Genomic DNA, 12,206 nt, shown 5'->3' with positions numbered 1-12,206 from the left:
TTCGGATTGATTTGGTTCCTGGTGCGGTTTCGATAGCTAAAGCACCATATCAGTTAGATCCAACAGAGATGCAGGAGTTGTCTACACAGATACAAGAGCTGTTAGACAAGGGATTCAGCTAACTGAGTAGTTTGTCGATGCGACTATGACCTATCTCATTCGTTTGGAACTGAAGACTTTGTTACAAAGATTGATTATGTTCTTCCAGAAGTTTAATTGCTTTCTAATGGACCAATTGATGAACTGTTTCTAGGGTATGTCTACACAACAAAGAAGACAAATAAGAAAGACTTTTTCAGAGTCCTTAACAAACAACTGGTTCCTACCAAATCTCTTCGGTAGTTCAATAGCCGTACGTCCAACGCTGAAGTTCCAGAACAAGTGAATGCAAAGTTTGTAAGTCAGCTGACCTGGTACATTGAAGTCTGAGAATGGTTGTCCTGAGCCTACACGTTCATCAAGGAAGAAGCTATCTAAGCTGACTTGATTTCTAAGTTCACTTAGGGGGAGATTGTTGGAACCTAAAAGTGAACCTCTAGCAATCCTAAATCCTTTCGCCAATTCTGAAGTCAGCTGTAGTTCCGAAGTGAAGTCTGCTTCGGAATCTGTTTGTGTCCGGATCTAATGTTAAGTTGGTGATATTAATAATGGGAGTGAAGACATTCCGGAATGGACCTTGTGTCCGAAATTCTTGATGTTCCATAATCAATATTTTGTATTTATGTATTAAATGTATCTGTCTTCTATTTGATTTAATCAGTCATAGGACTTCGTTTTATTTGTCAAACATGGATATTCAGAGTGTCAGATGTAAGTCTTTTATCTAGTGCTATGTTTGTAATCAATTAGTACTATGTTTCTCACTCTCCTATTTATAGGAGATTTCAATGTTAAATCAAATGTCAGATTGTTCAAACTTTTTAAGAAATATCTCATTTACTTCACCTTTTCGTTCTTTACAACATTCTTCTTATTCTACATTTATTAACTTTACTTTGATCTTGATTCTCATTCTTCATTTATGGCTTGAATATTTGTTGAATGCATTAACTCAGACTTGACTGGTCTATCCAGACTTAATTGGAATATTTATTAGTAAGCAGACATTGATCTTAAGCATTAACTCAAGGTTTGAGTTTTCAAACCTTGTCCCTACGCATCAGATCTATTTGCTTTCTCAATTGGTTTCAGCGCTTGAGTGGTGGTCCTGTGAATCCATAAGATCATATTATAATTGATTTGAAACTACCTTGGTATTTCAATCATTTCTGTGTTCAGGATAGAAGTTCTTCTATATACCACTTTTGCTCAAGATATCTTAGCTTCAATGGCTGCTTCTAATCCTCAACAAATGATTTCAATGCAAATTGCAAATAGCGTGGGTGGCCCTACACGTGCCCCACTGCTAGTTGTGGAAGAATATGATAACTGGAATGATTTTTACTTGCTAAAGAGAAAGTTGAAGCTATTTGGAGATCCGTCAAAGAAGGTTCTCATGTTCCTATAAGAACAGTTGTAAGGGATGTTGCTGCTCAGCTTATGGGTCAAGATGAGACTCGTCTAGCTCCTCTAACTACTGATGATATTGAGAAGCTACATGTTGATCAAGTTGCTTTCTCAGAAATGGTGTTTGGTGTTCCTCCCTCACTCTTTGAACACATTAAGTTGTGTAAACCAGCAAAGGAGATTTGGGATACTCTCCAAGACCTGATCGAAGGTTCGGAAAATATGAAAGACAAGCGTGTCACCTCGGTTGTCAGTGATTTTGACACCTTCACTACCACTTTTGGTGAATCAGTGGCCTCAACTTCTAATCGGTACCGAGTTGTAGTCAACAACATGACTACTCATGGGGTTGTCCGAACTCCCTTGGAGTATAATATTAAGTTCATTAATAGCCTCGGTAAAGGATGGGGAAATGTAAAATCTTGTCTCCAAAGTAATGGCTCCTTGAAAAAGTTAAAGCTTTATCAACTTTTTGATGAACTTCAAGGACATGAATCTAATGTTGCTTAGACCCTAAGGGAACTCTCCGGAAGTCCTCTTGCTCTTGTCAGTTCTTTTGAACCCACCATTCCGAACACATCCAAATCAGACCTATTCAAACCCATTATTCCATCTGTTCTGTCCTCCTTACCTGTCTTACCCACACAAAACAATCCCGTCGATGATTCTGAAGCCATAGATTTTGAACTCCGTTTCCAACAGGAGTTTGCTCTAATCTCCATGAAATACAAACGTCCTTTCAATCCCTCTTACAAACATACCAAAATCGATTCCATGCTCCTCACCAAAACAATCCTCAACCATATTCAACACCGGAACCACAACCAACTCCAGAAAATCCTCCAGCATACAAACCAAACATCTCAAAGCCAAACTCTATTCCGGAACCACAGCAGAATCCAAAATCTGATAATCCCAAAATAGTGTGTCACAAGTGTGAACATGCAAGCCACTTTGCAAAAGATTTCTTGGATGAAGCTCCGCAAAAACCAAAGATCAAGGACTCTGCATACTACGCCCGAAGAGCTCAAGAGATGGCAGAAAGTGAAAAAGCATTCGTAACAACTATATCAAGAGATGTCGAAGGATATTGATCATACGGAGATGATGATGACATGGTGACTGGAAGAAACATGTGCTTGATGGCAAGACAAACTGTTGAATGTGATGAAGGCTATTGGTCCTCTGGGTCAGGAGATGAAGATGATGTTGCTGAACCACACTACTACTACATGGCCACCAATGATCCGCCTGTTCGAAGCATCGTTCAATAGGTAAAATCTAAGATTACTGATAATAATTTTGATTTGTCTCTTTGTGAACCTTATCTAACCCAGATCCAAATAGATATGAGCACTATCTATAAAGCCTATGAGTCTGCCATAGAAGCCAGTGAGAAGAAGGATTGTGAACTAAATCGTCTTAGGTTACTTTTTGAGGTTAGAAAGTTGAAAATTGAGTCTTTAGAGCATGAGCTTGTAATGTCAAAAGATGAATGTATCGTTCTAAAAGACAAATGTGAAATCACTTATTCTAAAAGAAATATTTTAATTTCTGATAACAAACGTCTCAATTCAAAAATAGATGCTTTGCATAATTCCATTGACATAGTTGAAGCGAATCAATGAATGACTCATAACTTTCGTCATCCTTGGTCTAAAGCTCCTGGTCTTGCAAGCGAGTTTCCGAAACCAATAGCTAGTCCCTTGAAGGAGTTGCAAAATCTGACCTTTATGGGAGATGTTCCGAACCATCAACATTCAGATGCACCTATATCTCCTATGTCACCCCTTCTAGAGACTAATGACAAGTTCGCATCTCTGATTCTTGAGTTTCAACCCATTGTTGTCAAATGTCCCGATTCCACGCCTCTTCCGCCTCTGATAAAATTGGACCCGAATCGGACCACTGAATTTCATTATAGTGTTTCCAACCGCATAGATCATGTTCTGAAACACAATCCTCCTAACAATTGTATTGTTGAGGAAATCATTCCTGTGACAACCGAACCTGTTGCTTTTGAGTTTGCATGGGCATCCTTAGAAAAAATGTTGAAACATCAATTAATGTCTCATCTGATTCAATTGAATCGAATTCAGTGATCACCTCCAAAACCACCTTGGTGCCCATTCAACCTAAGTTTGACAATCCTTCACATGGTCAAACATCTAAATCAACATCCGATCTGAAAAAGAAACCCTCACTGAATTGCAAGGATGTTGTTAGTCCTAAACAAGAAGCCAAAAATTCCCTTAAGAAGGAAGTTAAGAGTAGACGAAGTCTAGATTTCTTGATAATTCCAAAAGAGACACTCCTAGGGGTAGTAACAAATCCTCTTTACAAAATTAGAACATATCTGCTTCTGTTAACATTCTCTACCAAAAGTCAAATCCCCTTAGTTAGTTAGATCCCAAGAAAGTCATCAAATGTACTCCTGTACCCAGTGCTCAATCTATCCAAAATGACACTCCTCAGACCATTTCCTTAGTTTTTTTCAACAACAGATGGTTCAATCTTTAAACCACAATCATTTTCCAAATAAAATGTATCATCAACCAAAGCAAATTTTTCAAAAAAACAAAGTTCACAAAAATCTTCAAAACAAAAGCTTGTTTGGAAAGTGAAAAATCCTTGACTCCAGAAGAGACAGTGGCTTCCTCTGCTCCGGAAACATCATGTCCGAAGAAAGCCATTCTGAACCCTCAAGTCATTGAATATGACTATTAGATAGATGAGAAGACATTAACATTCTGCTTGTTTCCTAAGAACTCAAAAAACATTCCCAAGAACCACAAAGTTGTTCCGAAGTCACAGTCAAAATCTAAAGCCCGCACCCATGCCCCTAAACCTAACTCGGAGCCTAAAAGCTCCACCACTCACTAATTTTGCAGGCACTTTGTGCTTCGGAGCAAAGAAACAATATGGTATATTAATAGTGCTTGCTCCATGCACATGACGGGGTAGAAAGATTTTCTGTGAGATCTCAAGCTTTCTCCAAACACTGGTTATGTGACATATGGCAATAATTCCAATTCTCAAATTCGTGGTTACGGAATTATCACTAATGGAAATTTCTTTATCTCAAATGTGGCTTACGTAGCTGAATTGAAACGTACCTAGATAAGTGTAGCTCAACTAACTGAATCGAATCGACGTGTTGCATTTTTCAAGAAGCATAGCTATGTAATGACTGAAGACCAAAAACAATGTTTAATCAAGTCAAATCGCAACAAGAACATGTACCCACTCGACATCAACATGATTATTGACAAACCACAACTCTACCTTCTCTCCAAAGCTATTCCTGACGTCAGTTGGTTATGGCACTTAAGGCTTGCTCTTCTGAAATTTCGGTACATGAATGATCTCGTATCCAGTGAAATGGTGAAAGGTTTACCTATTCTAAAATTTGAAAATGATCATTTATGTGCTGCATGTGAGTGTGGAAAGCAATCGAAGAAGGGTCATCCTGTTATCATCAAAAAATCAATATCGGAACCATTAGATCTTCTACACATTGATCTTTGTGGACCATCCACTATAGAGAGTCTTCATCATAAGAAATACATTCTTGTGATTGTTGACGACTTTACAAGGTTCGCTTGGGTTTTCTTCCTCAGACTGAAGTCTGACATAGCCTCAGAACTCATCAACTTCATTAAAGGAATTGAAGTCCTCATCAAACTTCAAGTTAGGCGTATCCGAAGTGATAATGGTTCGGAATTCACCAATGGAACCATTGAGAAATTCCTCTAGTTAGAAAGGAATTGACCACGACTTCTGAACTCCTTACACTCTACAACAGAATGGTGTAGTTGAAAGACACAATAGAACTCTTGTTGAAGCTGCTTGATCCATGCCTAACTTCACAAATCTACTACTCTATCTTTGGGTTGAAGCCGTTTCAACTGCGTGCTTCACTCAAAATAGGAGTATCAACAATCGATGCCTCAACATGACACCGTATGAAGCCATGAATGGTTGGACGCCAAACATCTTGTTTCTCCATTTTTTTCGGATGTCGATGTTCCATAAAAAATAATTGTGATCAACTTACAAAGTTCCAACCTAAAGCTGATGAAGCAATCTTTCTTGGGTACTCTTCAAAATCAAAGGCGTATCGAGTTCTCAACCATCGAACTCGAGTTATTGAAGAAAGTTTTGATGTCACCCTTGATGAGAATTTCATTCGGAATTCTGCACCCACGCATGTTACAACTCACATTATGGAGTCCGATGCTCCACCTCCAGAATGTCCGAATATTCAGATAATTCATGAAGTTGATTTTGAAACTCTTTTTGGACCTTCCGAAACAGCCCTTGATTCGGAATCTCGAACAAGGTAAATCTCAACTCCGGATGCTCCTGTTTCTCAAAATGTCTCCGGTCCAATCCCAAGTCTTCTTCCATTTGATTCCGAGCCGTTCCAACCTTCTCAGGTTGAGGGGGAGAATGATCAACCTTCCCTTGAATCAAATGTGGATGGATTCCTAGATGCAGATGCGGATTTCGATGACTCCAATCCTATCAACGTTGATGATAATGAAAATTTCTTTGAGTTCCCTTCTGGTGATGATATCAACCTCTCCGGTTCAGAAGTTTAGGGGGAGCATCTCCCTCAAATTCAAACCATTCAGGGGGAGCAACTCAATCCTAGTTTTGACATTGGATCGTCTGCTACACAATAACTTCTAAGGTTACACGCTTGGACCAAGCATCATCCTCCGAACCAAGTAATCGGAAACCCAAACGCTGGTATACAAACTTGCTCTGCCACAAGTGTTCAAAATGAATGTCATTTTTCGGCATTTATCTCCATGGTTGAACCCAAATCCATCAAGGAAGCATTAGAGCATGGTGATTGGATTACAGCCATGCAAGAAGAATTAGTAGAATTTGATAGAAATGAAGTATAGGCTCTTATGCCTCCTCCTCCGGATCATCATATTGTTGGTACAAGATGGGTATTTCGCAACAAGCTTCACGAAGTTGGATTTATCATTCGAAACAAAGCAATATTGGTTGCCAAAGGATTCACACAGATCGAAGGCCTTGACTACGATGAGACTTTTGCTCCCGTTGCACGTATTAAAGCCATCAGAATCTTTCTTGCTTATGTTGCACACAAAGGCTTCAAAGTTTACCAAATGGACGTCAAAAGTGCTTTTCTAAATGGTGAACATGACACTGATGTATACCTTAAATAGCCTCCCGTATTCATTAATCTCTCATTTCCAAAATACTGCTACAAACTCCGGAAGGCAGTCTATGGCCTAAAGCAAGCTCCTCGTGCATGGTACGAAACTCTCATCGACTTCCTCAAGCACTCCAGTTTCCAAAGAGGTATTCTGGATCCTACCCTGTTCCGAATGTCGAATGGAAAGTACCTCATGCTATTTCAAATTTATGTGGACGACATCATTTTTGGATATACGGATTCATCAATGGTTGCTGACTTTGCTAAATTAATGATCAATCGATTGCAAATGAGCATGAATCGGGACTTAAGCTTTCTTCTTGGTCTTCAATTCAAACAGACTAACAGAGAAATTTTTATTCATCAAGAGAAGTACATTTCGGAACTCCTCAAAAAATACTCAATGGACACCTATTCCTTTGCCAAGGTACCTATGAGCTTTGGTCACAAGACTTTTGCTGACCCTTCAGGTGTAGCAGTTGATGAAAATAAGTACAGAGGAATGATTGGATCCCTGCTCTATCTCACTGCAAGTCTTCCGGACATCATGTTTGCAACATGACTTCGTGCCAGATTTCAAGTCAATCCAAAATTGTCTCATCTCTTGGCGGTTAAGCAAATTTTCAGATACCTTAAAGGTACCAAGAGCCTTAGAATCTGGTACCCAACAAATAAGAGCTTCCTACTTCAAGCATATTTAGATTCAAACTATGATGGTCTGCAACTTGACATGAAAAGTACATTAGGAGATTGTCAATTTTTAGGTGGTTGATTGGCTAGTTGGTCATCCAAGAAACAGAACTACATTGCACTCTCTAAAGCCGAAGCTGAATATATTGTTGTTGCAAGTTATACTTCTCAAGTTCTATGGATGAAGTCTCAACTTCTGGATTATGGTTACCGCTTTCAATGGGTTCCAATCTATTGTGATTCTCAAAGTGTAATTTCCATTTCGCACAATCCAATTCAGCACTCCATAACGAAGCACATCGATATACAACACCATTTCATAAAAGATCATGTTTTAAACGACAATATTGAACTTATTTTTGTTCCATCCGATCCTCAATTCTTTCAAGAGGAATGTACTCTTTAATGGAAACATCAAAAGTATCAGTTGATTCCTGAACAAAATCCTTTTACTCTTCGGAATCAATTCCTCTCGGAACAATCATGATCTTTTTATCTAACCTTCTACCTTAGTGTTAAGTTGTACAGTTTCTGAACTTTCTGAAGTCCAAGGACCAATGTAGTCGCTTTGATCATAATCTTATCTCGGAATCCAATTCATAAGATCATCCCAGAATTCAAATCCGGATCGGTAGTAGCTACTCTCTTTGTTCTGTATTGTTTTTTAAAATTCACTCCGGATTGTTTTTCGGATTTTGCTCCCGATTGATTTTAAAAATTTGCTCCGGATGTTTTCAAAATAAATTTTGCTTCTGAAATTCAAATTGATTTTATTCCGAAATGCTCTGGAAATCCAAAGGATTTTAGGGTGAAATTGTTTTTCAAACGGTTACTTTTCAAAGATGCTTATCTTGTCACCCTAGAAATCCTCAGCACGTTTGCATGTTTCATAAAGCAAACATCCCATCGCCATTTGACGGTTTCTATCCCCCACTTCATTCCATACTCACCCTTCATCATTAATGGTCAATTCATACCATAAAGGGTAAAACATTAAATGCAACCCGTTTCCATATCCGGATCATCATTATTACTTTTTTTTGACCCGATCCATTTCCCTCACCTATAAAACCACTAAAAATCCCTTCTTTATCTTTACGCCCCCACACAATCAAAAACACTCAAATTCACTGTGTTCAATGTATTCTTCAAGCCACCATAATCCTTCATCAATGACATCACAATCTTCTTCTTAACCTCCCGCTGAAACTGCTCCAACTCCTAAGAAAACTGTCTCTAAGAAGAAATCTTCAAAGGAATCCTCATCATCACATTCTTCTAAGCCCTTCCTAAGAGATACAACCCAAATTTTCTTGATAAATCCATGGATTTTGATGAACCTATGAGAGTGATGATTGAGTTCATTGCTCATCATCCCATATCCATTCCACTCACGAAAGTCCCAAGCCTCCTCTACCTCTCTCTCTCTCTCTCTCTCTCTGTCTCTCTCTTCTACACACTGCCTTCACAAGAATCAAAATTTATAATGGAATTCTTGAAACAAATATCACAGGCGATAAAATTGTGCCCATCCATAAATCCACCTTTCTTAGGGCCATCGGTGTCAAAGAAAATCTAAAAGGATTTAAAGTACAAGAACCATCAACAAAGAATTCCAACAGTTCCTCAATCACATCGGTTACTCTGAAGATTACAAGGCATTTTAAGAAGTATGCTGTTTCAGGCCTCTGGACTGTGCTAATGCATTTTATTATTTGAGGGTTATCTGGAAGCGACACTCTCAGCAAAGACTGGTTGAACTTGGTCTACAACATTTATTCTGGACGCAACAATGCAGTTGACGTTCCTGAAGTATTGTGGCAGGATTTCTGCAAGTTTGCAATCAAAAGGAAAAACAATGAAATTTCAAGCCCTAGGTTTTGGGCGCTGACACTACAAGAGTTTTAAAAAGAGAGATATGAACCGATTACTGTCCGCACAATTCCGAAAGAGTATACGTTTCCTTTTAAACTGTCAAACATTATTGTATACCGATCCAATCTTCATTCGGTCCCTTTAGACGACTTTCGGACCATATATTGGCCTTAATTCCTTTCAGATCCATTCACTTGAAACACCATCTTGAGACTTCGGTTGTGTTCGACCTAACACAACTTGCCCCAGTCTTTGTTGAGCCCACTCCAGAAGAGGCCAATCCTTCTATGTCCGGAGGAAAAATTAAAAAGTCTGCAAAAAGGAAGACTTATCCCACCAAGTCAAAGTAAAAAAAGATATCCAAAGTCAGCTCTTCCTCTCGATAGGAAAGAGCTCATGACATTCCGGCTGACTCTGACCGTCTGAAAACCCCTCCTACCGACTCATCCGAGGTACCCGTCGATGTTTTAAACGCACATGCACACACTCACAGGGAGTCTGTACATAATCCACCCCCACGTTCTCAAAAAGGTATTGACGGTGTTGAACAAAGTTCCTTGCCCCCCTAGAACACACCCACGAGTCACCTTTAATATCCCATCTCTTTCTACACGTACACTCTTCGGAACTCCTATTCCGGACCCTAAGCATTCTGAAGCTGGATTTGTCCCTCCAACATCGGATGCCTCAACTGGTCTGATACCCGTTAAGGGTACAGGACGACCAGGTGTTAATGATCCTTTGTGGGAAGATTTTGTGAACATGGATCATTCTCGGCATCCAAAGCTTACAAGATCACAAGTGGAGTCCACCTTGATTTCAATGAAGAAGAGAGCCATTCAAAGCAACATTCCCTACATTTCTCCAATAGATGAGGTAGGTGATATTGTGTTTACCTCTGGTGAAACTCCCAAGTCTCCAACACATGCTTCAATTCATTCTGCCTCAGATGCTGAACTTTCCGAAGAGGTCCTACTGGCTGAAGATTGTATCAATGTTGTGGATACAAATGTGTTTTCTTCTGTTCATTTTATCTCTAAGCCATCCTCATCAAAGTCTGCATTTGATTTTGGTTCCTTATCCTCCACTCCTAATGATCAATCCGAATCTACTCAGAAACTTCAAGATGATGCTACAAACAACAAATTTGGGCCTTCTGTCAATCCAGAACCTTCCAAACACAAACCGCAACACTCCAACTCTGACACCGTATCATCCGCAGGAGATTACATTGATCCGTTCGCTCTTCTGGAAATCCGAACCACTATGTATGACACCATACAGAAGGTTAAATCAATGGAAACCTTTGTAACAGGGCTAAACACCAAAATTGATGAAAAGGTTTCTGGACTAGGGTCCAAGCTAGACACAATTCTTCAATCATTATCAAATCAGTCCGGATCTTCCATAGCCAAATAAGAAGCTCAACTAGATCAACTGATCTCACTCAGGCTTAAACATTCGCTTGAAGAGGTTGAAGCGAAATACGATGCATCTGTTGATCACTATCTTGACACAATCACTAAGATGCTCAATGGCCATGACGATTTGGTTACTGCTACCAATAAGCTCATCAAGTAGACCAATGTTCGTCATGAGAAGTAGATTCAAAGATTGGAGAAGGAGATTAAGAAGAAGGATGAGATGAATCTAATTATTCAACAAGGCCTCACCAGACTGCTCCAATAAACTTGGAACATTGTTGATGTTCCGAACCGCAAGTTTGATGAGATGCTAGCTATCCTTGGACATTTATTTGATCATCTCTCCACTCAAGCACCCACTTCCCAAGCCTATGATGCTCTCACCTGTTAACTTAACACCAGTTATCAAAATGTGTTCGAAATGTTTTCCGATATGAAGGACTCATTGATGCTTGCACCGGTTCCAAAAGCCACCGATGCAAGAGGGGGAGAAGACCCAAGCACAATTTGGAAACCTGCCTCGGAGTTTACACTCTGGGATGAAAATGAAAGTAATAATGATCTAAAGGTTCTTTCCAACTCTCCTCCCAAAATTTCCGAAGGAGAAGACAGTGAAGAAGATGAGTTCGTTACCAATGGGGTTCTTTGTCTTGAAGCTCCAAGGAAGCTTTTCCCAAAGGAGATGACTGAAGAAGAAAAACAAATTTGGTTTGTAGTTTCTTGGCCATCCACTCTTCCTGATGCTCTTCAGTGGGCAATCAAAATGGCTAAGTCAAAAAATGTCGTAACCGCTCAAGCCTTCCGAGCCACTCCTTCAATGTTACCACCAATTCTGGCTCCAAAGATTGATCCAATTAACCAAGGTTCCCCACTCTAGATCCCCGATGAAATTTCGGAAGAACCTCTTCCAACGCCCACTTCGGAATATGTTATTGATGAAAACATGGCGCATGTCATCTCTTCCCTAACAAAAGAAAAAGGCAAGCATCACAGAAGAACATCAAGCCTTCCATTCCGGACCTTCACCAAAGCAAAACTTTGGATGGTATTAGGAGGAAATTAACAAATTAACAAAGCTCTAGAGCACATCATCCGGATCCAAGCTGTTAAGGATAATCCTAATCCGATGCGTGGAATATCCCCTCTTTGTCTTTAAGGTGTTCTGCTTGATTCTGATATAGTACCTTTCATGTACTATGATCTTCTAGCGAATGATTTCGAACAACTCGACCTTCCCCTCTCTCCATATAACAAGTTCTACATCATGTTTGCTCCTCTTCACCCTAATGACACTCTGGATATGATTATATAGACTTAGCGAGAAAGATTAAAAACCTTCTACTCCAAGAACGCACAACCTCAAAAGGAAGTGTGGACAAGGAAAAGAATAAAAAAGGTTCAAGGGTTCAGAAGAAATATTATGGTGAAATTTGAACTCAACTGTCCATTGTTCCAGTATTACATCATCCGGAACAAACCATCATACCACACCATCTCTGATGCTGACTTTCCGA

This window comes from Lactuca sativa, chromosome 5, assembly GCF_002870075.4.
Source record: "Lactuca sativa cultivar Salinas chromosome 5, Lsat_Salinas_v11, whole genome shotgun sequence".
In the NCBI taxonomy this organism is placed as follows: Eukaryota; Viridiplantae; Streptophyta; class Magnoliopsida; order Asterales; family Asteraceae; genus Lactuca; species Lactuca sativa.
This window is presented reverse-complemented; position numbering follows the sequence as displayed.